General features: G+C 38.3%; 1 long non-coding RNA gene across 2 annotated transcripts in view; it reads left to right on the forward strand.

The window, feature by feature from the left end:
• Window positions 1-27515, forward strand: part of LOC150046000 (uncharacterized) — a 368029-nt gene that overhangs the window by 63245 nt on the left and 277269 nt on the right. For both annotated transcript variants that reach the window (XR_016532710.1, XR_016532709.1), the window contains exon 2: window positions 8282-8326. This is a non-coding gene — a long non-coding RNA (uncharacterized LOC150046000). The remainder of the gene's footprint in view (window positions 1-8281; window positions 8327-27515) is intronic.

The following is a 27515-nucleotide window of genomic DNA, read 5'->3' on the forward strand; positions in this document are numbered from 1 at the left end:
TCATGGTGGAGTTGGACACATTGTTTGGTTATGTCAGGGTGAGTATCACAGCTCGTTTTTGATCCTGCCCTTCTCAGAGCCTTATGCCATGCTCCCACACACAGAGAAAAAAAACCTCAGAAATCCAGTTGGTATTCTGTATAGCTAAGATTGCACGTGCCCAGATTGCAGTTTTTGCTAAAAATAGAAAAATCTTGTTACGGATGAACAAGATGGCACATCCAACTGAGTTATTTGATTTTTTTTTTTTTTTTTGTTGGTCATGGGGCTTGAACTCTGGTCCTGGGCGCTGTCCCTGAGTTCTTCAGTTTAAGGTTACTATTCTACCCCTTGAGCCCCAGCGCCACTTCTGGTTTTCTAGTGGTTAATCAACGATAAGATGTCACAGACTTTAGGGCCCTGACTGGCTTTGAACTTCGATCCTCTGATCTCAGCCTCTTGAGTAGCTAGGATTACAGGTGTGAGCCACTCTGCTTGGCTTTTAATTTTATTTTAAATTTTGTGTGTGTGTGTGTGTGTGTGTGTGTGTGTGTGTGTGTGTGTGTGTGTGTGTGTGTGGTGGTTCTGTGGCTTGAATTCAGGGACTCATGCTCTCAATGGCCTTTTTCTGCTCTTGGCTGACTGCCTGTATAACTGAGGCATACTTTTACTTCTGCCTTTTTGCTGGTTAAATGGAGATAACAGTTTCTCAGAGTTATCTGCTGAGTCTGGTTTAGAATCTTAATCCTCAGATCTCAGCCTCCTGAGATATGACATCAAAGTCACTGTTAAGATAATAATGGGCACCAGTGGCTCAGGCCTATGATTTTAGCTACTCAGGAGGTTAATATATGAGGATCTTAGTTTGAAGCCAGACCAGGCAGAAAACTCCATGCAATGCTTATTCCCAGTTAACTAACAAAAAGCCAGGTGTGGAACTAGTGCTCAAGTGGTAGAGAACCAGCCTTGGGTGAAAAAGCTTAGGGACAGTGCCTAGGCCCTGAGTTTAAGCTGTAGTACAAGTACACACATGCGTGCGTGCGTGTACACACACACACACACACACACACACACACACAATGATAATGGGAGTTTATCCAACTTATGTCTCAGTGATCAGGATTCTGGGGATTTCTGCTGTTTTAGTGGTGATGGTTTTCTTAGATATTTGTGAAGTGACAAAAATGAGAGCTAGCACCTTCTGGCGTTCCTGCTAACAGCATCTTATAAAAGAATTTGGGCTAGAATGGTCAGGGTTAATTCTGGGAACAATTTTGAATTAGGACAAATGTGATGTCTTTTTTCTTAAACATCTTCCAAATCTTCCAGGTTTATATTTAGCTGGCTGCAAACCAAACCTGCCTAAGGCATTAATTGATAAGTGTTGAAATACTCTATTTTTCATGGGTTTTACAATTGGAAAAGAGACTCTTGAATGTGGAAAAAGTCCCAAGATCCCAGATTTAAGCTAGTTGCATGACAGATCCTAAGCTGATGGGGCAGAGGGTAGCTTACTCTTAAGGCTGGCTCTAGGTATCATGGCTGGGAATTAGAGAAGTTAATTTATCCACCTTCTTTCTTTTGCCACCATCTGGTTGTTTGGCTGCCAGCAACTGGAACTATTAAACAAATGGAGACTACATGAGATTTGAAAACAAGCCTGCTTCCTGACATGGGAGGAGGTGAGAGTCCCCACTGCTTGTCTCCACCCTAGCCAGCTGAGTGTCTTTAGAGAAGTCACTTAAATGTCTCAATTTATGCCTTGCCTATTCCTATTTTTAGGATTGTTGTATGGCCAAGTAAAATCACAGGAAGGCACGCTGAAAATGATAAAGTATAGCTCTTTTGATCATAGCAGTAAAGTGTGTGTGTGTGTGTGTGTGTGTGTGTGTGTGTGTATGTGTGTGTGTGTGTGTGTACTCAGGAAATAAATAATACCTTCTTATTCCCTGGGAAATGGTAGGTACTATTTGTACCAGTGAGATTCACACAGATAACAAAAGCAAGTAGTAGGTCTGGTTTTGCCTGTGGATGAAATTCTAGAATGGAGAGGAGATTGGATCACTGATTATTCAAACAACAAAACAAGGAGAGACTGGGTGCTAGTGACTCACATCTGTAATTGTAACTACTCAGAGACTGAGATCTGAGGATCTTGGTTCAAAGGTAGGAAAATCTAGGAGACTCTAATATGTAATTAACCACCCAAAAGCCAGAAATAATGGTTTAAGTAGTCAAGTGCCAGCCCTGAACAGGAAAGTGAAGGGAGCATGACCAGGCCTTGAGCTCAAGCCCTAATACCACCCCCACCCCCAAAGAAAAAGAATGAAAGCACAGAAGATATTAAAGTGAACTATTAAGAGGAAATTGCTGTAAAACTGCTGTGACAAACCTAGGGATTCCAGGAATATCAAATCTCTTTTTAGTAGTCAAATTATCACTTCAGCTCCCACCTGTTTATTTTGGAAATCCAGCATTTTTCCTTTTTATGTTATGTTTCTTTACTTAACTTGTACTTTATCACTGATCCATATTGTTAGTCTTGAAATTTACATTTTAAATAAAAACTTTGCATGCATATAATTTGCAAAGTCTAAATATTAGTAAAGGATCTAAAATATTTAAAGTTAAAGTATTAGTAAAATTCGGTGTCCTGACTTACCCTTTATAACATCTCTCTGTACCTCTTCCCAAAGGCAACTGCTTTCAACTCTTTCAAATTTCTTATGGAATTTATGCATCTGCCACGTTCTAGAAACTATATGTCTCTTGCTTTCCCATTGTAAATACTGTGTATCTGTGCCCTCTCATGGAAGATAGAGTAAGCTTCCTACACTACTTTTATTTTCTATCTGCTTTCTCATTGTCTAAATACAACTTTGGTTAAATAAGTATACCTATAATATTCTTTATATCTGAGCATTGTAGTGTGCTGCTCTTTACATCTTTTTATTTTTCATAATACTAATAACCCTATTTTTTAATTTGCTTTTCTTTCTCAGTTTTAAATTACTTTCATCTTTTTTAATGGCCTTTTAGCAAAACTTTCTACAAAGGCAATTATAAGCAATAGTAACAGCTAGTCTCTCAGTTATTATTATTGTTATTAGTACTATTGTTATTAAAAAGCTTTCTGGAAGCTTCCCCTTCAGACTTTCTTTTCTTACTCCCTTTGGGCTGAATGCACAGGAATCCCCTGCTTGTAGTAATTCTGTTTCCATTTTTGGCCTAGTTGTGCTTTCTAGACTGTTTTTCTTCTGTCTCTCTCTCTCTCTCTCTCTCTCTCTCTCTCTCTCTCTCTCTCTCTCTCTCTCTCTCTCTCTCTCTCTCTCTCTCTTTCTTTCTGTCCGTCATAGGGCTTGAACTTGGGGCCTGGGCACTATCCCTGAACTCTTTTTGCTCAAGGTTGGTGGCATTCTACCATTTTAAGCCACAGTACCACTCTGGTTTTCTGGAGATTAGTTGGAAGTAAGAGTCTCACAGACATCCCTGTGCAGGCTGGCTTTGAACTGTGATTCTCCTGAATAGAATGGATTACAGGTGTGAGCCATTAGTGTCCAGATCTGAACTTTTCTTTGTGAGAGAACCAACTTCATTCATTTACTAAAATTAAAAGATGTCTTAGCGGCAGAAAGTTGGAAAGGGTTGTTATGCCAATTTCTTGAATCATACTATTTCTTCATCTCCTCTATTTGGTACCCAGTTATCATTAGGAACTAATTTTCACCATCAATTCTCTGACCATCTTTCTTCTCTTGTATTTCAAATCTCTTCGTGTTAATCAACTTCACACTGCTGTGACAAAATATTTTCCCTCAATATCAGAGGCCAAAACTGTATAATGAATTTTTATTTCTGTCATCATGGTTTTATTCTCTGAAGGTTTCTTTTTGGGAGATTTTGTTCTTGCTTCACAACTGAGTTGTCTTTTTTTTTTGTAGTTTTGGTTCTTAAAATATTCTCTTGTCGTGTTCCAGTTTCTCCAAGTCACCTTTTCTCTGTTTGTTCAGATATTTGCCTTTTATCTTCCATGTACAGGGATTTCTCATACCTTTAGTAGCCCATGGTTTGCTCAAGGTCAAAATGGAGAGCCTAGAACACTTCTAACATCTGTGAACTTGTGTTCTTGTCAGTGTTGAACTGTACCAGGGGACCAATCTCACTGGGGTCATCTGTTTTAAGAGTTGTCAGTGTCAAGTATCTTGTAGTCTTTCCGATTTTCCTCTCTCAGTATTTTGTAAGACTTGATATTTTTGTTCTTTGTGCTAAAATTTCAATATTTACACAAGAAGCATAAAGTGCAGTTTTCTTACAAGTCTTGGAGTAACTATTGTTGTTAACACATGTCTACATTTCTTTTATCTTACCTTGTGAGCTACTTTACTATAAAAATGTAGCTCATTACATCATGTTTACTTATAAATATATTTTTTGGAAAAGGAAGTTTTTAATTGTACATAAGACAAATGATGAAATCTTTAAACAAAAGAATTGTTTCCTAGTTGCTTTACTTTTAAACACATGATTTTCATCAGCTGCCTTTCTTCTAGCAGAAGTCATTATGGAAAATGATAGACTCCACTCACACCATCACCATCACTCTCCCCACCATCTGCTCCCATCCAAGCCATCAGAAACATCATTGCCTGCAAGGCAAAGTCAGTCGAAGATTATCCTCCAATTGCTAGCCTTTGCTAGTGGCACATCCATTGGCACGTGAGTTGCAGATATCATAGGGTGTGACAGAGCTGAGCAGCTGCCTGATCTTCCCATCTATGCAAATAGATTTCTGATGGCACACCTTGGGCGATTTTGCCTTTCTGGGTTCCTTTTCTTTGCCTCTGGGAGGAGGTTAACAACACTAATTTGCATAGTGGTCATGAGCATTGAAACAAATGGTTGGTCTGGGGCTTCTCATCATTGCTTGAGAGTAGTATCAGCACCAGAGTTTGGTAAGGAGACTTTTCAGAACCCTGGGCATGTACATTTTTTGTTAGGAAGCAGGTATGGCCTCCACCCCCCACATTGTCTGGAGATTCAGACTTTTGGGAATACCTGTCTCCACAATTAGTCACTTCATTGCATTTCCTTATGGGATTGTTTTTATTCCTAAAAATACTATTACAGAAAAGAAAACTAGTAATGCAAAGCGATTACATTTGTTTTTAGTGTCTTTTTTGTAACTTATGTTTTTGTTAAGTGGTTGTACAGAGGGATTACCATTCAACTAATCAGTTTGTAAGTACAAGGCATCTTGATAAATGTTACCCCTTTTATCATTGTTCATTATCTCCCCTTGTGTGTGTGTGTGTGTGTGTGTGTGCGCGCGCGTGTGTGTGTGTGTGTGCGTGTGTGTGTTCATGTGTGCATTAGTACTGGGGCTGGAACTCAGGGCCGTGCCTTCTTGTGTGTGTGTTTTTTTTGTTTTTGTTTTTGTTTTTTTTTTTTTTGTTCAAGGCTGGCACTCTATTACACCTCCACTGCTGGCTTTTTACTGGTCAATCAGGGATAAGAATCTCTTCAATTTGTCTACATGGTGTGGCTTGGAATCATGATCTTCAGATCCCAACTTCCTGAATAGCATCTGACTCTCTTCCCCTTTTTGAAGCCAAAGTACTCCCAGATAGACTTCAGGGAATAACTTTAGCTTCATTTTGGCACCTACTTTGTACACATTACTCTACAGGAAGCATTTTCATTCTGCACGATGGACATACCACCTGGACTAGTGGTGCTACCATGTGAAAAGCCTGGATTGTAAACTAGGCGAGGTGGCTCATGCCTATAATCCTAGCTACTCAGGAGGCTGAGATCTGAGGATTGTTGTTCAAAGCCAGCTGAGATCTGAGGATTGTGGTTCAAAGTCTCACCACTCAAGTTGGTGAGACTCATCTGCAGTTAACCACCAGAAAACTGTAAGTGGTGCTGTGGATCAGGGGCAGGGCAGTAACCTTGAGCTGAAGAGCTCAGGGACAGAGCCTAGGCATAGAATTCAAATCCCACAGCCGACAAAAGAAAAAAAAAATTGTAGTGCTAGGCTAGAGTGATTGGAAAAGAGTTCTATATGTGACATTATCTAACCTTGGGCGAATCACTTAGGTAATTTAGATTGCAGTGTCCCCATCTGTAAGATGAAGTTAATGATACCTTACAGTGAAAAGCTGACAAAATTATGATCATGAAGGACCTATTGCATGGTAGGAGCTTTATCTTCATAAACCATTAGTTCCCTCTTCATTTTGTTATTAGAGTATTTTATGTATTTATTTTATAATGTGCTATAATATGTCCAAGTTGATGCACTTATTTCAAAATAGTATTGATAATTAGTTTTATGTTTAAATATTAGCTTCTTTTCTTCTTTTTCTTTTCTTTCTTTTTATTTATTTATTTCTTTTTTGTGTTTGTCTTGGGGTTTAAACTCAGGTCTGGGTGCCATCCTTGAACTTTCTTGCTCAAGGGTAGTACTCTGCCACTTGAGCCACAGCTCTACTTCCTTCCCTTTTGTTGTTTAATTGGAGATAAAGAGTTTCATGGACCTTCTCCTACCCAGGTTGGCTTTGAACCATGATCATGCCAGTCCCCTCCCTGTCTGCCCTCCTCTCCCCCTCCCTCTTTCTTTTCCTGCTCCCTCCCCTCCCCTCTTTTGTGTCATAAGGCTTGAACTGGGCCCTCCTGGGCATTGTCCTTTAACTTTTTTGTTCAAGGCTAGTGTTCTACTACTTGAGCCACAGCTCAATTTCTGTTTTATTCATTTATTTGTTTGTTTGGTTTTGGTGGTTAATATGAGGTATGAGGTAAGAATCTTATGGACTTAACTGCCTGGACTGGCTTCAAACCATGATCTTCTGATGTCAGTCTTCTGACATTTTCCATCTCTCTTCATTTTCCATCTCTCTATGTGGTTGTGTTATCTAGAATTTTCCTTCTCATACCTTCATTTCCTTTTTTTTATCCATTCCTGGGCCTTAAACTCAGAGCCCCGAGCACTGTCCTTGGGCTTTCTCAAGACTATTGCTCTACCACTGGAGCCACAGCACCATTTTCAGCCTTCTTCTATATATATGGTACCAAGGAATTGAACTCAGACATACTAGGCAAGCACTCTTACGAGCAGGCCAAACTCCAGGCCCTCATACCTTCATTTCTAAGTTCGGATGTTTTTTGCTATTCTTTTGTGTGAAGGATAGAGGAGAATTTAAAAAAAATCAGGAATGAGCTTATGGGAAACAAATATGTGTGAATATGTAATTATTTGATCTATTATTTGAATATATAATCTATTTAGTCTATGTGCTACTTGATCTATTATTTATTTATTTATTTATTTATTTTTCTGTTCCAGTCTTGGGACTTGACCTCAGTACCTGGTACTTGTCTGTGAAGATGTTTTGATGCTTGTGCTCTACCACTGAGCCACAGCTCCACTTCCAGTTTTTTGGTAGTTAGTTGGAGATAAAGGTCTTGTGGACTTTCTTGCCTGTACTGGCTTCAAACTACAGTCCTCAGATCTTAGCCTCCCACGTAGCTAGAAGTATAGGTTTGCCAATGCTGAGATGCTTTTTATTTTTATTCTTTTCCGTTTCAGCTTTGGGCCTCACAATTTGTAGGCAGGCACTCTACCACTGAGCTGTGTCCCAAGTCTAACCAAATCTCTCTGTCTCTCTCTCATAGATTTTTTTTTTGTGTGCCAATACTGGAGCTTGAACTTTGTCTGGATACTCTCCCTTAGCTTTTCTACTGAAGGCCAGTATTTTAACACTTAAGGCACAACTATACTTCTGGCTTTTTGCTGATCTCACATACTTTCCTATCTGTGATGGGTTTGAATGGTGAGCCTCAGATCTCAGTCTCCTGAGTTTCTAGATTATGAACATAAATCATTGGTGACTGGTCCTCTGCTTCAATTGAATACTTTAAATGAGATATCTTATTAAAACCAGATTGACTACTCTGTAGGATCCATCTTAGCAACAGGAACTGTAGCTAACTAGCCATATACTTCAGCAATAGTAGAGTAGTACAAGAGAAATGTGTTTATTAATGTTTAAGTACGACTTGAACTTTTAAGTAGATCCCTAAATGAATTAATATATTTATTAGATCTGTGCTAAGCTAAAATTTGAGCTACTTAAGACCTCTGCCACATAAAAAATAATTTTAAGCAATCCTAAGATACTAATTGTGAGAGAGGTCACCAAAAGGCCATAAAATAGGCGTGTGTGTGTGTGTGTGTGTGTGTGTGTGTGTGTGTGTGTGTGTATAAGTGTATAGTCTTATCTGGATTTTTTTCTAACCATAGGATTTCCTCAGACTTTTGTGGAAAGAGTCTTCCAGGATAAAAAAGGTAAGCTGTCAGTCCTCAAGTGGCTCTTTTTTTGGGTGGGAGGGAGTCAGTTGTGGGGTTTGAACTCAGGGCCTGGTCACTGTCCCTGAGCTCTTTTGCTCAGGGATAGCACCCTACTACTTTGAGCCACAGCTCTACTTCAGGTTTGTGAGTGTTTACATGGAGATACAAGTCTCACCAGACTTCCTGGCTGACTTCCAGTCTCAATCCTCAGATCTCAGCCTGTAGAGTAGCCAGGATTTCAGGTGCAAGTCACTAGCACCTGGCTAGTTTTGTATATTTTAAATGGTCTTATTGATATATAAATCATATTAAATACAATATGTCATTTTAAATGCATCCATTCATTGGGTCAGAAATCTATTTTTGGTTTTTCAGTTTTGCCTATTTGGGACAAGTCATATAGGTAGAATCCTATGTGGTCTTTTGGTCTTTTGTAACTGGATTCTTTTACTTAGCAAGATGGACTCATTTCATCCGGCATAATTAGATTTTGTTTTATCCATTTGCTCAGGGATTTATTGATTTTTAGATCAATTTGGTAAATACACGTAAATTTATCTTTTTAAAAGCAGCATGGAAAGCTGTGCTAATTCTGTTTACTGAAAGTTCAATCCTTCCTTTGCCAATGATGTGAAAGGCTTTCTTCCTTTCTATGTATGCTTCTGTTTCTCCAACCTATTTCTTCCTTTTTTTTTTTTTTTTTTTTTTTGCCAGTCCTGGGCTTGGGCTCAGGGCCTGAGCACTGTCCTTGGACTTTCTCAAGGCTAGAGCTCTACCACTTGAGCCTCAGCACCACTTCCAGCTTTTTTCTATGTATGTGGTACCGAGGAATCGAACCCGGGTCTTCATGCATGTTAGGCAAGCACTTTAACCACTAGGCCAAACTCCCGGCCCTATTTCTTCCTTTTTGCACTTCCATCATGTTGTTTTAAGGATGCTAGCTTTATAGTTTCACTATATAGTTTGAAATCTTCCCTTAACTCCCTTCCTTCCTTCCTTCCTTCCTTCCTTCCTTCCTTCCTTCCTTCCTTCCTTCCTTCCTTCCCTTTTCTTCTTTCTTCCTTCTACTCTGAGTTTCCTTCCATCCTTTCTCCCTTTCCCTCCAGCTTCTTCCCTCCTCTTTTCCTTTCCTTCCTATGCCTCCTTCTTTCCTCTTTTATTTGGTGGTGCTGGGTATTGAACTAGGGCCTTATACATGTTAGGGAGGTACTCTGACATTGAGCTACAGCATCAGCCACTCATATTATTTTTTTTCTTAAACTCTATGTTCTATTTCACTTGCTTCCTATGTCACTTTTTTTTGCCAGTTGTGGGGCTTAAAAACTCAGGGTATGGGTGCTGTTCCTGAGCTTTACTGGTCAAGCTAGCAGTCTACCACTTAACACTTGCCCCACAGGTCCACTTTTTGGAAGTTTATTGGAGGCAAGAGTTTCCTGGACTTTTTTTTTGCCTAGATTGACTTCCTATCATGATCCTCAGATCTCAGCCTCTTGAGAAGCTGACAGGTATGAACTACCAGCACCTGACCTCACTTTCATTTTAATTTTAAAATTAGCCTCTAAAGTTTCACTAAAACATTGTTTAAATTTTTATTGAAACTTTATTGAACTTAAAGAAATGCTGCCTTTATAATATTGAATTTTCCTGAATTTTAGTTGGATTGATATCCATAATTTTTACTCATTAGAGGAAGGGTAGATACTCCATTTAATTACTATTGATGCACTGGAATGCCATTTACTTTGGTGGAACTATAGAGGGAGGAATACAATTTGATTAAATGTATAAAGAGACCTACTTAGAGACTTTCTCTCTAAGGTATTTATGAGAGATGAAGATAAGTGCTACACATCAAAGGTTGTGCTATAAATGTAGGAGAATTTGGGAAGGGCAATAGGAAGATGGATGGCGTATAAAGTCATTGGAAGGAGTACATGGTATTTGGGCCAAAAGTGTGTGAAACAGATTTGAAAACAGCAGAGCATCTAGCCTTGAGCAGTGAATTCCTTTTTATGCAAAGAAGGGGAAAACCATAAAGAACTGATTAATTATCTCACTTGACATTGAAAGGCCAGAAGAATAAAGAACTCGTAAACTCCTGGCTGATCATTCTCCTATGCTTTCTCTTGTCACCAAGGTCTGGTTGCAGTGGAATCTTCCCATTAACTCAGGTTTCAACACAGCCTGTTGCCTTCTCGGTTTCCTAGGCAACCTTGGTAGTTAAAATCAAAGTGATGACAAGAGTGGCCAGTCTTGGAGGATCTCCAGTTTCTCTGCTTGACACTCTCTCAGGAAATCCTTAGAGGAATAATGGTGGGTTTGGGGCATGGCCCTTAACTTCCTGGCAGAATTTATTGTCTCCCTTTTGTATGTTGTGAAACCTTCTTGGTGACTGGCTGCACTTTTTCTGATGCCCACAAAGGCATGGTGGAGTTGACTTATTGCTATGAACTTCTTTATTCCCAACACAGTTGTGTCATATTTCAGTCTTGCCACACTGACTGTCACATGAAAAGTCAAAGATGCTGTAGCAAATGTACAATTGCCCTGCTGTATTCTTTATTCAAATGGGAGCATCTTTCCTTTTCCTCAAGCATCATATATCATTCTTACCTGGACAGGATAGTACTATCTTCGATTCTCAAAAAGCATATCTGTGTTTATGATACTGGAAAGCTGGGCATGCTGAAGAAGGAGGTGCTTGGCATCTTGGAGTTGACCATTAGGACATAGCCTTGAGCTTGAACTCACTTTTTGTACTTGATTAATGTTTTCTCCTAGTCTCCATCCTGAAGCCTTTTGGACTCAACTAAAATGTTTGAATCTTGAGCTGACTAGAGTTTAGCTTAAAGCTGATCCCCTTTCTGCTCATCTAAGGAAATGACTCAGAATCATGCATTTAATTTGAATCATCTTAGTAGGCCTGTGGCCATCTGCTCTGCTCAGACTGGTAAGGAAAGAGACAAATTGTTGCCTGAGACATATGACTTTAGCTAGTAAGTCTTACTGTCTTCCTTTAACTTGAAAAGTATTCATTTGTTTTAGTTGAGGGGAATTATGATAGCAAGTGACTAAATATATATCAAATAAGTATGGTTATCATTTAATGTTGAAGCTATTTAATGGGTCAGGAATGGATGGCACATGCAGAAAATTGTGACCATGGACTAAAAGCAGACTATTTCTGATCTCATCTTTTTTTGCGGGGCGGGGGGGGGGGAGGGAGGTAGAAAGGGTGTTGGAAATGCAGGCAGTTGTCAAAGAGAGTGCCTAACTGGGTTTGTCTTTGCTCATCCAGTAATATGTTCTGGCATTTCTCTGGATTTGTCTTTTTATGTGAAAGAGATAAAGAGGCATGGTGTCCTCAATTTACCCAACTTTTAAGGAACCACTGCTGCTGCTGTGGCTCAGTACAGTTTCTTTGGCTTGGATCAATGAGAACATGTAGGAGTTGATTTTTCAGAGTTCACTTTAATGGTTTTCAAAAGTCTAACCATAATAGGAGGAGTCAGAACACTGAATGTCAAATGTGGGTTTCTGATCAGGCTTCTTGAATCTAAGTTCTACTTTTAAGGAAGACTCCATATAGTCATCTAACCTATTCTAATATGTACATCTAATCTATCTATTCTAATAAAAATGCTGTGTCACACAGGCCTTATTATTTAAAACCAAAGTCTCTTACAAATGCTTCATCTTTAGTGGAAAATGAAAAATTCTTACTCAGTTGTTATAGCTTCAAATTGCATGTGTGATGGGATATAAAGGAAAGTAGACAAATCTCTGATGTCAGAGATAATTGGATTCAATTCAATTGATCATAGGCATATCACATAATCCCTTTGAATTTTTCTTTCTTTAGTGCTGAAGTGGGGATGGAAGGCCCCTCTCATTAGTATTGTGTGAACTAAGTGAAACAATCGAAATGAACATGGTTGGCACGTCATGCATGTTTAAAAGTTGCTCCTGACATATGTATTATTTTCAGATATATTCTGAATCTAAGTCATCAAGTCATCATTTCCTATTGATTCTGCTGCTTATGTAGCAGGTGATGTCAGCCAGCAAAGAGTTTGTTAAAATTGTGGCTATCTGTAGAAATCTAGTTATAGACTGAAGATTGGACTGAGTGAGATCCTGGAGATGGAATTATTTTGCAACCTAAGATTATTTCACTGAAAGGGATTAATGAGTCACATTATACAAATAGCTCAATCTATTGACAAATGAAAATGTTCTGGTTTTTAGCTGTAGTTAATTTAATAATATTTGTGAAATAACATTAAATTCAAACTCCTCTAGCAAATTGGACTTTACCCAGAACATTCTTCTTAGAGGTAAGTAAGGTCATCTTCCTGAAAGTCACAGTCTGACTGACTGCTTTGTGGGTAGCCCTTTCTGAAATGTAGCCTCAAGCCTGTTGAGAAACCCTCTTTCCGCCATTCACAAACATTTTTTTTGTTCACAATTTTTTATTGTGATTAATAGAACGGTTACATTATATTCACCAGATAAAAGGTGCATAACTTCACAAACATTGATACTCTTTCTCATGACATGGTCCCCATTTCTCTCCCACCCTCCCCCCGCTTATCTTGATTTCCCCCCTTACCTATCCAATTGCAAATAACCAATTAAGCACATATAAAATATATCAGATAACAAGGTGAAATATTGTAACAATATGAGATAACCAAGGGATGGCAAAAGAGATGAGAGATAACATAGTACATTAAGAACAGCAGTCATTCATTACATGCCTTTTGTTTCCTTATCCTGGAGGTCCTTACATTTAGTGTCATACTATTTGGCCTAATGTCTCTAGATTTTGTTCTATTGTAAATCTCGGCTAGGAGAGCCCAAGGTTTCTACTGATTATGACAAATGAGGGAGATTATTGGGCCTATGTTTCTTTGAATGTGGCTTACTTCACTTAATATGATTTTTTCTAAGTCTTTCAATTTCCTTACAAATGGGGTGATGTCGTTCTTTCTGACTGCAGCATAGATCTCAGTCAGAGAGGAAAATCACATTTTCATTCCTCCTCTGACATAGATGATAAGAGGTAGTTTATAACAATTTCCCTCCCTCCTTTCCCTTCCCTTCCCTTCCCTTTTCTTTCCCTCCTTCCTCCCTTCCTCCCTCCCTCCCTCCCTCCCTCCCTCCCTCCCTCCCTCCCTCCCTCCCTCCCTTCCTTCCTTCCTTCTTTCCTTCCCTCCTTCCTGTCGTGGGGCTTGAACTCTGGGCCTGGGCACTGTCTCTTCAGCTCAGGGCTAGTGCTCTACCACTTGAGCCACAGCACCACTTTCAGTTTTCTGGTAGTTAATTGGAGATAAGAGTCTCACAGACTTTAGTGCAAGGGCTAGCTTTGGATTGTGATCCTCAGATCTTAGCCTCCTGAGTAACTAAGATTACAGGCGCGAGCCACCAGTATCCTGTCATAACAATTTCTTTTTATGAATTAATTTATCCGGAGGAACCATTGATTAAGCCAGAATCATTAGTATGTATGTATATATTTGTGTGTGTATGTATGTATGTATGTATGTATGTATGTATGTATGTATGTATATATGTATGTATGTATATATGTATTGAGCTAGTATTGGGGCTCAGAGAACTTTTAGCTGTTTCACTCAAGGATGGAGCATTGCCTTTTGAGCCACATCTTCACTTCTGGCTGTTTTAGTTAATTGTAGATAAGAGTTTCAATGGACTTTCCTGTCCAAGCTAGCATCAAACCTTGATACTCAGTTCTCTGTCTTCTAAGTAGCTATGATTTCTACTGGCATAAGCCACCAGTGCCTGGCTCATGCATTGACATTTTTTTGCCAGTCCTGGGGCTTGAACTCAGGACCCTGGGCACTGCCCTTGGACACTTTTTACTCAAGATTAGCGCCCTGTCACTTGAGCCACAGCACCTCTTCTGCATTTTTTTTCTATATGTGTGATACTGAGGAATCGAACTTAGGTCTTTGTGCAAGCTAGGCAAGCATTCTAACACTAGGCCAAACTCCCTAGCCCCTCATTCTTCTTATATATGTGTACCACTATGATTTTCTGCTTACTACAGGTCCAGAAGAAAGGACTACTAACTAAGCCCAGGACCATGGACTAGAATCTTGGTAGCAGAACCATAGTAAATAGTTTTTGTATTGTTTCATTTTTTTTTTGTCAGTTGTGGAGCTTGAACTCTGGGCCTAACCACTGTCCCTGAGCTCTTCAGCTTTAGACTATCACTCTATCACTTGAGCCACAGTGCTACTTTCAGTTTTCTGGTGGTTAACTGGAGATGAGTCTCATGGACTTCAGTGCCTGGGCTGGCTTTTAACCCAGATTCTCAGATCTCAGCCTCCTGAGTAGCTAGGATTACAGGTATGAGTCACCAGCACCTGGCTAGTTTTTCTCTTCAAGTTGTTTTCTTAGGTAATTTCAAAAAAATGCCAATGAAAATCTGTCAAGCACAACATCTGAATTGCCTCAGCTTTCATGTGAGATATTTAGCTGTGTGCACTTCTTTTTATTGTCCTTCTGACCTCCAACGGATGCTCAGAGTAACCTAAAAGATACCCACCATCTCACTCCTTTTCACATGGCAGGAGCCAATCAGAGATCACTGTGCTTTGAAACCATAGAAAAGTTCACATTACAATACACAAATCAATCACGAAAAGCAAACAAATATTACTGAATGCATCAGCCAAACACCAAGACTGAAAGTAGAATATAAGTTAAGAGATTCTTCTGGGGATTATAAAACTACTTTTTTGCCACCCTGAGCAACATTTATAATTCAGACTGGAATACTGAAATGATTTCATGTTACAGATAATTCATCTCAATATTTCCTTCATCAGAATGGACTATATAGTGGTTCCTCATTCTGCTTTCCCTAGGAGAAAACTATATTCTGCTGTTTTATATGATTTGTTTTAAGTTAACTATAGATTCATACGCACTTGTGAAAGTAATGCAGAGATCCTATGAATGTCTTACACAGTTTCACTCACTAATAACATCTTGAAAAAGTCTAATTCAGTGGAATAACAGGACATTGATGTAGTGAAGAAACAGAACTCATCCATCACTACCCTCAAGTCACCCTACTATTCTCTTCCCCCCTTCTCTCCTGCCTGCTCCCTTAATTCCTGGTAAGTAGTTCACTCTCCACATCTGAAGCTGTCACTTCTATAATGTTCTATACATGCAATCAATCTAGAACCTCTTGAGACTGGCTCTTTCTACTTAGCAGATCTTTATTGAGACTCATCCTGGTTTGTTACATGTAGTAATAACTCATTTCTTTTCATTCCTATGGTATGACTAAGGTGGTGCAGTCCATTTAACTAACCACACATTTTTAATCTTTTCCCACTACAGATAAGGCTACTTTACACATTTATGTGTAAGTTTTGGTGTGAATATAAGCTTTCATTTCTCTGGGGATGATAAAATAGCCAGGAATGTGATTTCTGGGCTGTATAGTAGCAGTTTCAAGTTTAGTTTAGTTTTTTTTTTCTCTTAAAATTGTCAGCTTTCCAGAATGTCTGTACCATATTACTTTCCTACTAGCAATGTGTAACCAATCTGTTTCCTTAACTTTCTTGGTGGCCTTTGTTAGTGTCAGTATTTCTTATTTTAGCCACTCTTCTTTATGTGTAGGGATTGTATTATGGATTTGAAATGCCTTTTAAAGGGCCATGCATTACACACTTGGTCCTCAGTGTGCTAATACCGGGGAGTGGTGGAACTTTAAGAAGCAAGGCCAAGTGGGAAGTCTTCTGGTGATTGATTATGGTTTTAGGGGGAATTATTCTCCTTCCTGTTTCTCTTTTGTGCCTGTTGTGAGGTGAACCAGCATCCTCTACCACATGCTCCTACCATGTTCCATTGCCTCACTACAAGCTCAAAAGTAATGAGGCCAACCAACCATGAACTGGAACTTCCCAACTGTGAGCCAAAATAAGACTTTATCGGTAAGATTAGGTTATTACTGATGTGTAGACCCATATAAGACCCATACATGTTCTGCTAAAGTTACACCTAAGCAATCAATTGTTTGAGTAATTGTAGATAGTGTTGTATTTTAATATAGGTATTTGAGTGATCATTGATAATATATGAAGTAGAGTGGAGTTTGTATTGTATTGTTTATCTTGTATCCTATGTGTTTGTTGAACTTACTAGTAATAGAAGTCTTTGTTTTTGCATATTTCTCTGACTTTGGCTTTTTCTAGATAGTAATTATTTAATTTGAAAACAGGGATTATTTTATTTTTCCCATTCTTATCTGTATGCTTTTTAATGGTCTGTTTTTTTTCTTTTTCTTATTCTTCTTTTTCTGGTTGCATTATCTAGAATGTCTAACATTATATAAGCTGAAAGATAGTGGTGCTCTTTCCTAGTCTATTCTTTTTCTGTTAAAGTATAAAGCTAACTCTGAATTTTAGGTACTTGTTTTCAGATTGAGGACAATCCCTCTGGTCCTAGCTGTCTGACAGCTTTGAAAAAGAATGTGTGCTAAATTTGGTTCATTGCCTTTTCTTCCTCAGTTAATATAACATTATCCCAACCCCACTTTATTTTATTAAATTAAAATAATAAATAATTTGATTTTAAAGTATTGAAGAAGTGTTGGGGTTCTAGAATAAACTTATTGGTCATGGCATATTTTTTGTATATTATAAGACTTTGCTTGCTTATATTTTGTTAAGAGTCATCACATCTATATTAAGGACAGATATTATCCCATAGTTTCCTTTATTTGCACTATCTTTGGATATGTAAGTAGGTGCTACCTGCTTCTTAAACTCATTGGGAGATTCTCCCTTTTTGACTTGTAGAAAAGTATTAGTTATTCTCTAAAGGTTTTCATCAGAGAAATCTTTTTCCTATAAAGATCTCAGTCTAGGTATGTCATCTTTAGGGTTATTCAAATTGATCTCTCCCTCCATATATATTCAAGTTGAATAAAAATACATATATTCAAGTTGATAAACATATCTACATATTCAAATTGATCTATAGCTATACAAGGAATTGTCATAGTTCTTTTTTTTGGGGGGTCAGTCCTGGGCCTTGAATTTGGGGCCTAGGCATTGTCCTTGGGCTTTCTCAAGGCTAGCACTCTACCACTTAATCCGCAGCATCACTTCCAGCTTTTTTCTGTGTATGTAGTACCAAGGAATTGAACCTGGGTCTTCTTGCAGGCTAGGCAAGCACTCTACCACTAAGCCAGACTCCTGGCCCAAGGAATTGTCATAGTTCTTTTGTAAAGGAAATGTTTTCGTTCATCTGAGTTGTTAAATTCACATGTGTAGAGTTCATAGTATCCTGTTAATCATCTACATGGTTTGTAGTGATGGCTTATGTCCTATCCCAATGTACTTAGGTAATTTGTGTCTTTTGTTCTACAGTCTTCCTATGAATTTATCATTTTTATTAATTTTTTCAAACTCCCAGTTCTGTTTTACTGAATTTTTCTAGTTTCAGTTTATCAGTTTCTACTATCTTAATATTTCTTTTCTTTTTCTTGCTTTGGATTTATTGTGCTTTTGAGTTGGGACCTAGGATTATTAATTTGATACTTTTATTCACCTGAGTATGTATTTATCATAAGTTCTTCCTTAAAAATTGCTTTGTGGAGGCTAGGAGCATAGTCTAGTGATAGAGTACTCATCTAGCATGCGCAAAGCCCTGGGTTTGATTCCTCAGTACCACATACTCAGAAAGAGCCAGGAGTGGTGCTGTGGCTCAAGTGGCAGAGCAAAAGAGTGTCCAAGGACAGTGCCCAGACCCTGAGTTCAAACCCCAGAACTGGACCCTTGGATTATTTAGAAGTATGGATTGGTTTTCAATAGTTGAATATTTTACTGTTAGTTTTCTGCTGTAGATAGATTTCATTTTAGTTGAAGGAAAGCAATTGTAATCCTTCAGTATTTTTTTAAACTTTGATTTATTTTCATATCCCTAAATTGGTTGCATTTTGGTAATTCTCTCAAAACTTGAAGAGAATGTACATTCTTCTGCTGTCTAATGGTGGATTTTATACATCTATTTGATCCTGTTGGATGCTAGCATTGAATTCTTCCATAGTCTTGCTGGTTTTCTTCTTGCTGTTTTATTATTGTTGAGAGTGTGATTTTTTTGAATATTAACTGTAACGGAGACTTCTCTATTTTTTCTTTCAATTTTATTGGGTTTTTTTTTTTGGCTTTCCACATTTTGTAGCTTTGTTGTTTGGTACATAAACATTCAGGATTGCTATGTCCTCTTAGGGAATAGACCCCTTCATCATTACATAACATTTTTCTTTGTCTCTGGTAATAACCTACTTATATTATTTTATTTGAAGTGAGTTTGTAGGGAGCAAATGGCTCAATCATGTTTGCTATTTTATTTTACCTTTTGTGTGTGTTAACGTTAGTTTGTTTAACAATTTAACTTTTAGTATAATTAGTGATATGTGAGGAATTAAGATTCATATTTACTTTTTGTTTTGTTTTTGTTTCCTTAGTTCTCTGTTCTCTGTTCCAGAATACTGGAATATTTTTAACCCTAACTTCAATTTTTATTTTTATTTTTGGTGATCCTGCAGTTTGAACTCATGGGCATATACTTTTGCTAGGTAGGCTTTGCCACTTAAGCTGTGCCCCCAGTACTAGGGTTTTCAGTTTTCTAGTTTTACCAGTTTGAGAGGAGTATAAAAATCTTATCTCTCTAAGATTTCTTCCTCCCTTAGCTCCCTCAGTTCTATGGCTTGAATTCAGGGCCTTGGGCTGGCTCTCTCCCACTCTCTAGTGTGGTTTTTTGCTGGTTAGTTAGGGACAGAATTTTGTAAAAATTTCTGCCTGGACTTTGAACCATGATCAGATCTCAGCCTTCTCAATAACCAGAATTATAAGTGTGAACCACTAGCTTCTGTCTATCTTTACATTTCCTTTCCTTACCTGTCCATTAAAAAGAAATAATACATGCTTGTCATTCTTCAGAGTGGTAATATTGAGTAAAGTTTCTGTGAACCCTGAATTAGAAAACCTTTAAGAATTGTTTCTAGGGTCAGTATAGGGCAAAATACCTTCAATGAGGGAGACACCTTATTTAATATATAGAGTTAATTGATTAACATTGAGTTCATCGCCGACAGCACTGTACCTCATGAATGATGCTTGTTTAATACAACTCTACCAGGTATAACATAGCCTTCTTGCTGTAAGAAAATCTAGACGGAATCTAGCACTATATTTGGGGACTGAATTTACCAGAAAAAGAAACCCAGAAATACAAATAATATACATAGGTGAGGACTCTTGTTTACCATAGAAGATCAGGAACAAAGAGTGGTGTGTTCAACTTTAGTTTGGCACATTCCAGAGACTCAGATTTTTGTCGATTCTACACTCCATGAATCACCGTGAATGTGTTCTGTGGATTTGGGGGATACAGATACATTTCAGTGATTAGATTGTACTCCCTGTTTCCTCTTCAAAGTATTTCACTTTTTTTTTTTGTTTTTTGCGCCAGTCCTGGGCTTGGGCTTAGGGCCTGAGCACTGTCCTTGAACTTTCTCAAGGCTAGCTAGAGCTCTACTGCTTGAGTCACAGCACCATTCCTGGCTTTTTTCTATGTATGTAGTACTGAGGAATGGAACCTGGGTCTTTGGGCCTGCTAGGCAAGCACTCTACCACTAGGCCAAACTCCCGGCCCAGAGTATTTCAATTTTAAATGAACAGCTCATATAGGGTTAAGTTAAAGTGCAGAGATCGCAAGTCTGTATACCTCCAGCTATGTTTTCTCCTCCCTGTGAGCAGATATCTCAAGTAGAGTGGAGAGGGTCAATAGGAGAGCCTCCCTGAGGAGTTGATTTTGAAGACAAAACCCATTTCCTCTGAGGATAGGAAACAGTGTAAGATGATTACAGATCATATTTCTCTTTCTCAGCCACTTGGTTACTGTGATAGCAATCAGAAGCTATAAATAGGTAAACCTCACCAGGAGTATCTTAAAGAACCATCAGGAAGTGACCAGACTTGTTTGTGGTATTCTGGAAACTACCTTGTTAAATTACAGAAAGCATTGTCTCTAATTTTGCAAATATTAGGCATGGAAATTGTCACTTCTCTGTTAACTCCTGTGTTTGCAGAGATATCCTTTTAATTAATGCCCCCTTTCCCTACTGTTACCCTCTTAGACTTCTGGATGGCTGAATAAGATTGAAGTGAATGATTAACAAGTTCTGTTAATAGTTTTGATTAGCTCTATTTGTTTTGCATGTAATTATCTTTCCTTGGTAATTAGAATTTAGTCACAGTAGTCACACTTGATATAATTTTGGGTAAAGACTTTCCTAATTAAACTCAGATATATGTATACTTTCTGTGCAATTATAGAACAATTCATCAATACCTATAGTGGTTCTGCCTTGTGAATGGAAAAACTGATTTTAAAGTTAGAAGTAGGCTTTGCTAATGTAATGTAACTGATAACACGAATTGATTGTTAACTTATTTATTTAATTATTTAGGTGCTGGTACTGAGGCGTAAGTTTAGGGCCTTGCATTCTCATTTGGCTCTTTTTGTTCTAGGCTGGTGCTTTACCATTTGAACTATAACTCCACTTATGGCTTTTTGGTGGTTAACTGGAAATAAGAGTCTCATCAACTTTTTTGCCCAAGCTGGCTTCAAACATCAACTTTTAGATATCAGCTTCCTGAGTAACTAGTATTACAGACATGAGCCCTAGTGCCCAGCTAATGGCTCATGCTGTAATATATATATATGTATATATTTAATATGTACATAAAAGTATTTCCTGAAAAAATATTTCCTGGATGTAGTGACTCTCTGGAAAGATATTTGAAATGGATTGACTTTTTGGGTTCATATATTAATGTTTTGAGAATCCCCCAAATGCTATATTTTGCAGTTGTGGGCTCTGGCATTAAGTTTGTGCCTAAGAACGTCTTTCTTTATCTCTTCAGGAAAAATCAAGTGGTTATATGAATTTATTCAGGTCAGATGCAGAGCCAGAACTGAACTTGGATTTAGCTGATCCATTTTTGAGTCCCTAAGCAGCTGAGTGGCCCCTACAGCCTTTGATGAGAAAAATATGAGCACAGGTACTCAGACTCTGGGATGAGGAAGAGGGCAAGAGCTGAGTCTTCTTCTTACTACTGGGATACAGTTTCTGCTCAACTAATTTTTTTTTTCACTTGTGGAGCTTGAACTTAGGGCCTGGGTGCTGTCTCTGAACCTTTCTGAGCTCAAGGCTAGCGCTCTACCACTTGAGCTATGGCTCATTTCTAGTTTTGGAGTGGTTAATTAGAGGTAAGAGTCTCATGGGGACTTTTATGCCTGGGCTGGCTTCGGACCATGATCATCAGATCTCAGCCTCCTGAGTAGCTAGTATTACAAGTGTGAGCCACCAGTGCCTGGCTTCATTTTTTTTAATAGTAGGGAGAACAGATTAAAGACAGTTTTGGTTTAACAACATGTGACTAGGATATACTATATTCATGTATAGAAATGTTACAAAAACCTCCCCCTCAACTTGTGCAACTAATATATGCTTCAGAGAAAGCAAGACTGTTCTCTATATAGTTTTTGTTTAATAAGAAAATTCACGATTTCTGAATTATGAACTGCTTATATACTATTGTTATTATTAAGGTATTGTACAGAGGGGGTACCATTTCATAAGTCAGATATTTGAGTACATTTAATTTTCTGGACAGTGTCATCCCCTCTTTCATGTTGCCTCAGTTTCCCCCCTCATGTTCTTGCCCACAGGTTACACAGTTCATTTTTCACATAGTGTCTACCCATGAGCCAATTTTCATATATGTTCTCCTTTGGAAGCACTCATGATGAGTCTACTGCCTTAGGGTCATCCTAATTGGCTATTTTTCTTTTTCTTATGAAGCCTTTCACAGACTTAATCCACGCATTTTCTTATAGCTCAATGCTAATAACACTTCCTTAGAATTTGATTAAAGCAGCTTCAACTCCAAATTTTATACGATTTGATCATAGGTAGCGAATGATCTAAAGCTTCCAACATGCCACAGTTGCATCAGCAATTTTGATACCATGCCTCAACCAGGCATGCAGGGGAAGGAGCCTCTGTTGATATACATCAGGCAGTAATGCTACTGCCTAAACAGTTTAATGCTTTCCTTCTTGCCCTATTCCTGTTGACTGTGGATACTGCTATGAATAATAAAGCTGGGGGTAAAAAAAATCCAGACTTGTGGTAATTGGTAAAGGAGCCATATATCTTAAAATCAGATCCTCTCAACTGGGAGGGGAGGGGATCCAAACACCGGTATCTTATGAAAGGTATCTTATGAAAGGAGGTATTCTTTGATCTTTGGCCAAAACAAACAAAAAATCAAAGCAGTTGTTTTGGGGAGCTGAAGGGTTTCCCCTATATTCCAGCTCTAAATGTGGCATTTAAAACACTGATGAAGGTGTCCAAACCTTGGCTTCTGTGAAGTGGAGTCTGGTTAATAATGTGGTTTACACTTAATCAATTGAACCTTGAACTCCCCACTCTCTGAGAGCCCGTGAACACACAGCACAGAGGATTTGTGCCATGGATTTATGACATCTTTTTTCCTAAATAAAATTCCTCAACATGTAATTGTGCATCTCATACATGGAATTTGTTCATGGTATGTAATTCTTGGTGGCTAGAGGCAGATTTTTTTTCTACAAAAAACAGAAGCAAGTTCTCTTCTTTCCTCCTCAGAAATCCTCTTTCAGCACTCTGTTCTTAGTGTTGTGAGATGCTTTCTTTTGCAATACTGATGTTTGAACTCAGGGCCTTGCACTTGCTGGGCAGGTGCTCTACCATTAGAGACATGCATCTAATCTTTTTGATTTTGCTATTGTTGTTGAATAGTCTTGCTTTTTTCCTAGCTGGCCTAGACTTTATTGGTTCTAGTTATACTGAGATGACTGGTGTGAGCTACAAGACTCAGAGATTTCTGTCGAGAGGGAATTCTCATTCATTTTTGGAAAGGCTACCCAGAAATAAGGTCCTACCAATCCTTTCTGCTGAAGTAGCTGTGATTACAGGAATGACCCTTGGTGCCCAGATTGAGACTTTTTTTTTAAACTTAAATGATTACAGAAATGACATGAGAGAAAATGTGCTCCTTTCTCTCCTTTTCTTGCCCCTCCCAATTTAAAAAAACCCCTCTTTCTACAATTTGAAGAAACAATAATCAACACTTAAGGGTCCTAAAGTTGGATTTAATAAAAACATACAAAGCTACTCATTTGAAGTAGTGTGCAATGTTATTAAAAGGAAAACCATTTCATAAAATTAGAAGCTTGGTAGGTTATCTTCAAATCCATATTGCTCATGAGTTGATTAAACATTCAGCTAGAATGAGTAATTAGCATGGCAGCTTCCAATCTTGGCAAGACGTATACAAACTCGGAGGGGTATGTTCTCAGGCAACTTGAATACATGTAGTCTGCATGTTAAGCTATCATGTTATTCTATACTAATACAAGAAAGGGCAGGGAAAGGCTATTTATGCAGCAGAAGCAGTAGAGCCAGATCATTCCTGTTTCAAAAATCTAAAACCAGAGATACTTCCAAATCTTGAAACTTTTCAGCAATAAGCCAATACCCTAAATGGAAAAATCACATCCCCACTTACTTTGTGTACTAAGTTGCTGTTCAAATAAAGAAGATCAGAATTTTGTATAAGATGATGTTAGGTGAAGAGGAAATATACATGGATTTAATGTTTGAATTGGCTCCCTTCCCTGATTGTTGCAATGTGTAAATATTCCAAAATCCATGAAAAATTGAAATCTAAAATACTTAGGGTCTCAAGTATTTTAGGTGGAATCTTCAACTCATATACCAAAATATCCAACAGATATAAAGAAATGGGTTCAAAGTGATTGTCTAACAAACATAAAGAATGGGTACAAAGTAGTTTACAAAGCAAGACATGCAAATTAGAGCAATCTACCTATTTTTGCCTGCCCAATTAGCTGGCATGGAAGCAACAGGATCCACTGCCTGGGCAGTGATGAGGGTCAAGTAGATTGTTTTGCTGCATTGATCTGGTCGCTGAGAGAACTTGAGAATGCCACTTAATTTCTCTCTGAGCCTTTTCATAGCTGTAAAGTACAGATCATGCTAATAAGTAGCTCCCAGGTTTTTCAGGGGTTTAAATGAAAGAATGCTTCTAAAGTCTTTTACATCTGGCACATAGCAAATGCTCTGTTAATGTTGGAATTGTGGTTATTATTTGGAAGCTAGAATCTCAATACACAGTTGGGGGAGTTTATGTTGGTGAAACCAATGGAGGATATAAATTGGACACATGGGCCGGGAATTTGGCCTAGTGGTTAAACTGCTTGCCTAGCATGCACGAAGACCTGGGTTCGATTCCTTGGTACCACATATATAGAAAAAGCCGGAAGTGGTGCTGAGGCTCAAGTGGTAGAGTTCTAGCCTTGAGAAAGTCCAAGGACAGTGCTCAGGCCCTGAGCTCAAGCCCAGGACTGACAAAAACAAACAAACAAACAAACAAAAAATTGGACACATGTTAAGGCCTCTCTGTACACACATTATTCTACTTCTAGAAATTTATTTTGGGAGGGAAACAGGACACAGTGACACATTCATGAAGTAATTTCTTCAGGGGAAACAGGATACAGTGATACATTCACAAAGATATCGTGTGTGAAATTTTTATATTGTCCAAAAATAAAATTGAAACAGTTTGAGTATCTCACAAGAAGGGTACATGTGAAAAATTACGTTTTTTCTGCCTACTAACTGGTTTATATATTATGACCTATATTTTTGAAGCATATTTAGTGGCTGGAAAAATGATACTATGTAGAACAGTGGCCATTGGGAGGTCAGTAAGATTATCTGGAATCTCTACTTTTTGTCACACACACCTATACATACCCACACACACCCCTCACACACATACATCCTCACGATTGCATATGTGTGTGCCAGTACTGGAATATGAATGCAAAGTTTAGGCAATGTTCCTGTCTTTGCTAAAAGCTGGTACTTTACTACTTGAGCCATACTTCTACTTTTGGCTTCTTGCTAGTTAATTGAAAATAAAAGTCTCGTAGGGCTTTTTTTTTTGCCTTGGGCTGGCTTTAAGCCATGATCCTCAGATGTCAGCCTACTGAGTAGTTAGTATTACAAAGATGAACCTCTACCGCTCGCTGATTTGTACTTTTTTTCTTTGGTTGTGGGGCTTGAACTCTAGGCTTGGGCACCTGTCCCTGAGCTCTTCAGCTCAAGGCTACTGCCCTACCCCTAGAGCCACAGTACCACTTCTGGTTTTCTGATGATTAATTGGACTTGAATGCCTGGGCTGGCTTTGAACCACTATCCTCAGATCTCAGCCTTTCCTGAGTAACTAGGATTATAGGTGTGAGCCATGGCACCTGACTTGATTTGTGCTTTTTAATTACTACTTATATGTAACTTAAATATTTTCTGTACTCAACTAATCTTTGATAAGGGAGCCAAAAAAATAGAATGTAAGAAAGACAGCCTCTTCAACAAGTGGTGCTGGCAGAACTGGTTAAGCACCTGCAGAAAGCCAAAGTTGGATCCTTCTATGTCACCCTGTACCAGGATTAATTCCAAATGGATCAAAGACCTCAAGATAAAAGCAGATACCCTAAAAACTTTACAAGAAGGAATAGGAGATACACTAGGCCTCCTTGAAACAGATTGAAACTTTCTTTTTTTCATATATTTTTTTATTGTAATTAAAAGAAGTGTTACATGATGTTTGCCAAATAGAAGGTGCATTAATTCACATACATTGATACCCTTTCACATGTCTTGGTCCCCATTTCCCTCCCCCTCACCCCCACCCCTCATCTTGTTTTCCCCCCTTCCCTATCCAATTTCAAATAACCAAATACAAATATACCCGATATATCAGGTAACAAAGTGAGATACTGTAACAATATGAGATAACCAAGGGACAGCAAAAGAGATGAGAGATAACATAGTACCTTAAGGACAACAATCATTCATTATATGGCTTATGTTTCTATATCCTAGAGATTCTTTCATTTTAATAAAGACCCAGAAACACAACAAATTAAAGTAAGTTTGGACAAATGGGACTGCATTAAATTGCAGAGCTTCTGTATGGCAAAGGACATAGCTAGCAAGTTAAATAGAAAGCCCACAGAGTGGGAGAAAATCTTCACTAACCATACAACAGACAAAGGCCTCATATCTAAAATATATCAACAGCTCAAAAAATTGAATCACTCCAAAACTAATCTTCAAAGAAACAACCATCCCATTAAAAGATAGGCCAAAGACTTAAAGAGAGACTTCTCTGAAGACCTATAGACACATGGGGAAATGCTCGACATCCCTGGCCATAAAAGAAATGCAAATCAAAATAATGCTGAGATCCCAGCTCATTCCAGTTAGAATGGCCATGATCAAGAAATCCAGTAACAGCAGATGCTGACAAGGATGTGGCCAGGAAGGATGGCTACTACACTGTTGGTGGGAGTGTAAACTCGCTCAACCACTATGGAAAGTGGTATGGCAGTGCCTCAAAAGACTAAATATAGAGCTCCCCTATGACCCAGCAATTCCACTACTTGGCCTTTATCCCATGGTCCAGAATCAAGGACCACTAAAGCCACTAGCACGACGATGTTTATTGCAGCACTACTTACCATAGCAAAGATATAGAACCAACTCAGATGCCCCTTAATAGATGATTGGATCATGAAGATGTTGTGCTTATACACAATGGAATTCTATGCTGCCATCAGAAAGAATGACATGGTCCCATTTGTAAGGAAATGGAAAGACTTAGAAAAAAATCATATTAAGTGAAGTAAGCCAGACCCAAAGGAACATAGACTCAATGGTTTCCCTCATTTGTATAAACCTGGGACTCTCCCAGCAGAGGATTACAATAGCTCAAACCCTAGATACATAAGGCCATATAGGATGAAGCCAAATTAATAGATGTCCAGGACATGGAAACAAGAGCTTAGTTATGAGTGACTGTTGTTCTTAATGTACTATGTTTTTTCTTTTCTCTTGTGTTGCCCTTTGGTTAATTTCATATTGTTACAGTATCTGACTTTGTTACTTTGTATATTATATATATGTTTATTTGATTATTTGAAATAAGAGAGG

The sequence above is a fragment of the Megascapheus bottae genome, chromosome 26, assembly GCF_031878675.1.
Source record: "Megascapheus bottae isolate mThoBot1 chromosome 26, mThoBot2.hap1, whole genome shotgun sequence".
NCBI classification, from domain to species: Eukaryota; Metazoa; Chordata; class Mammalia; order Rodentia; family Geomyidae; genus Megascapheus; species Megascapheus bottae.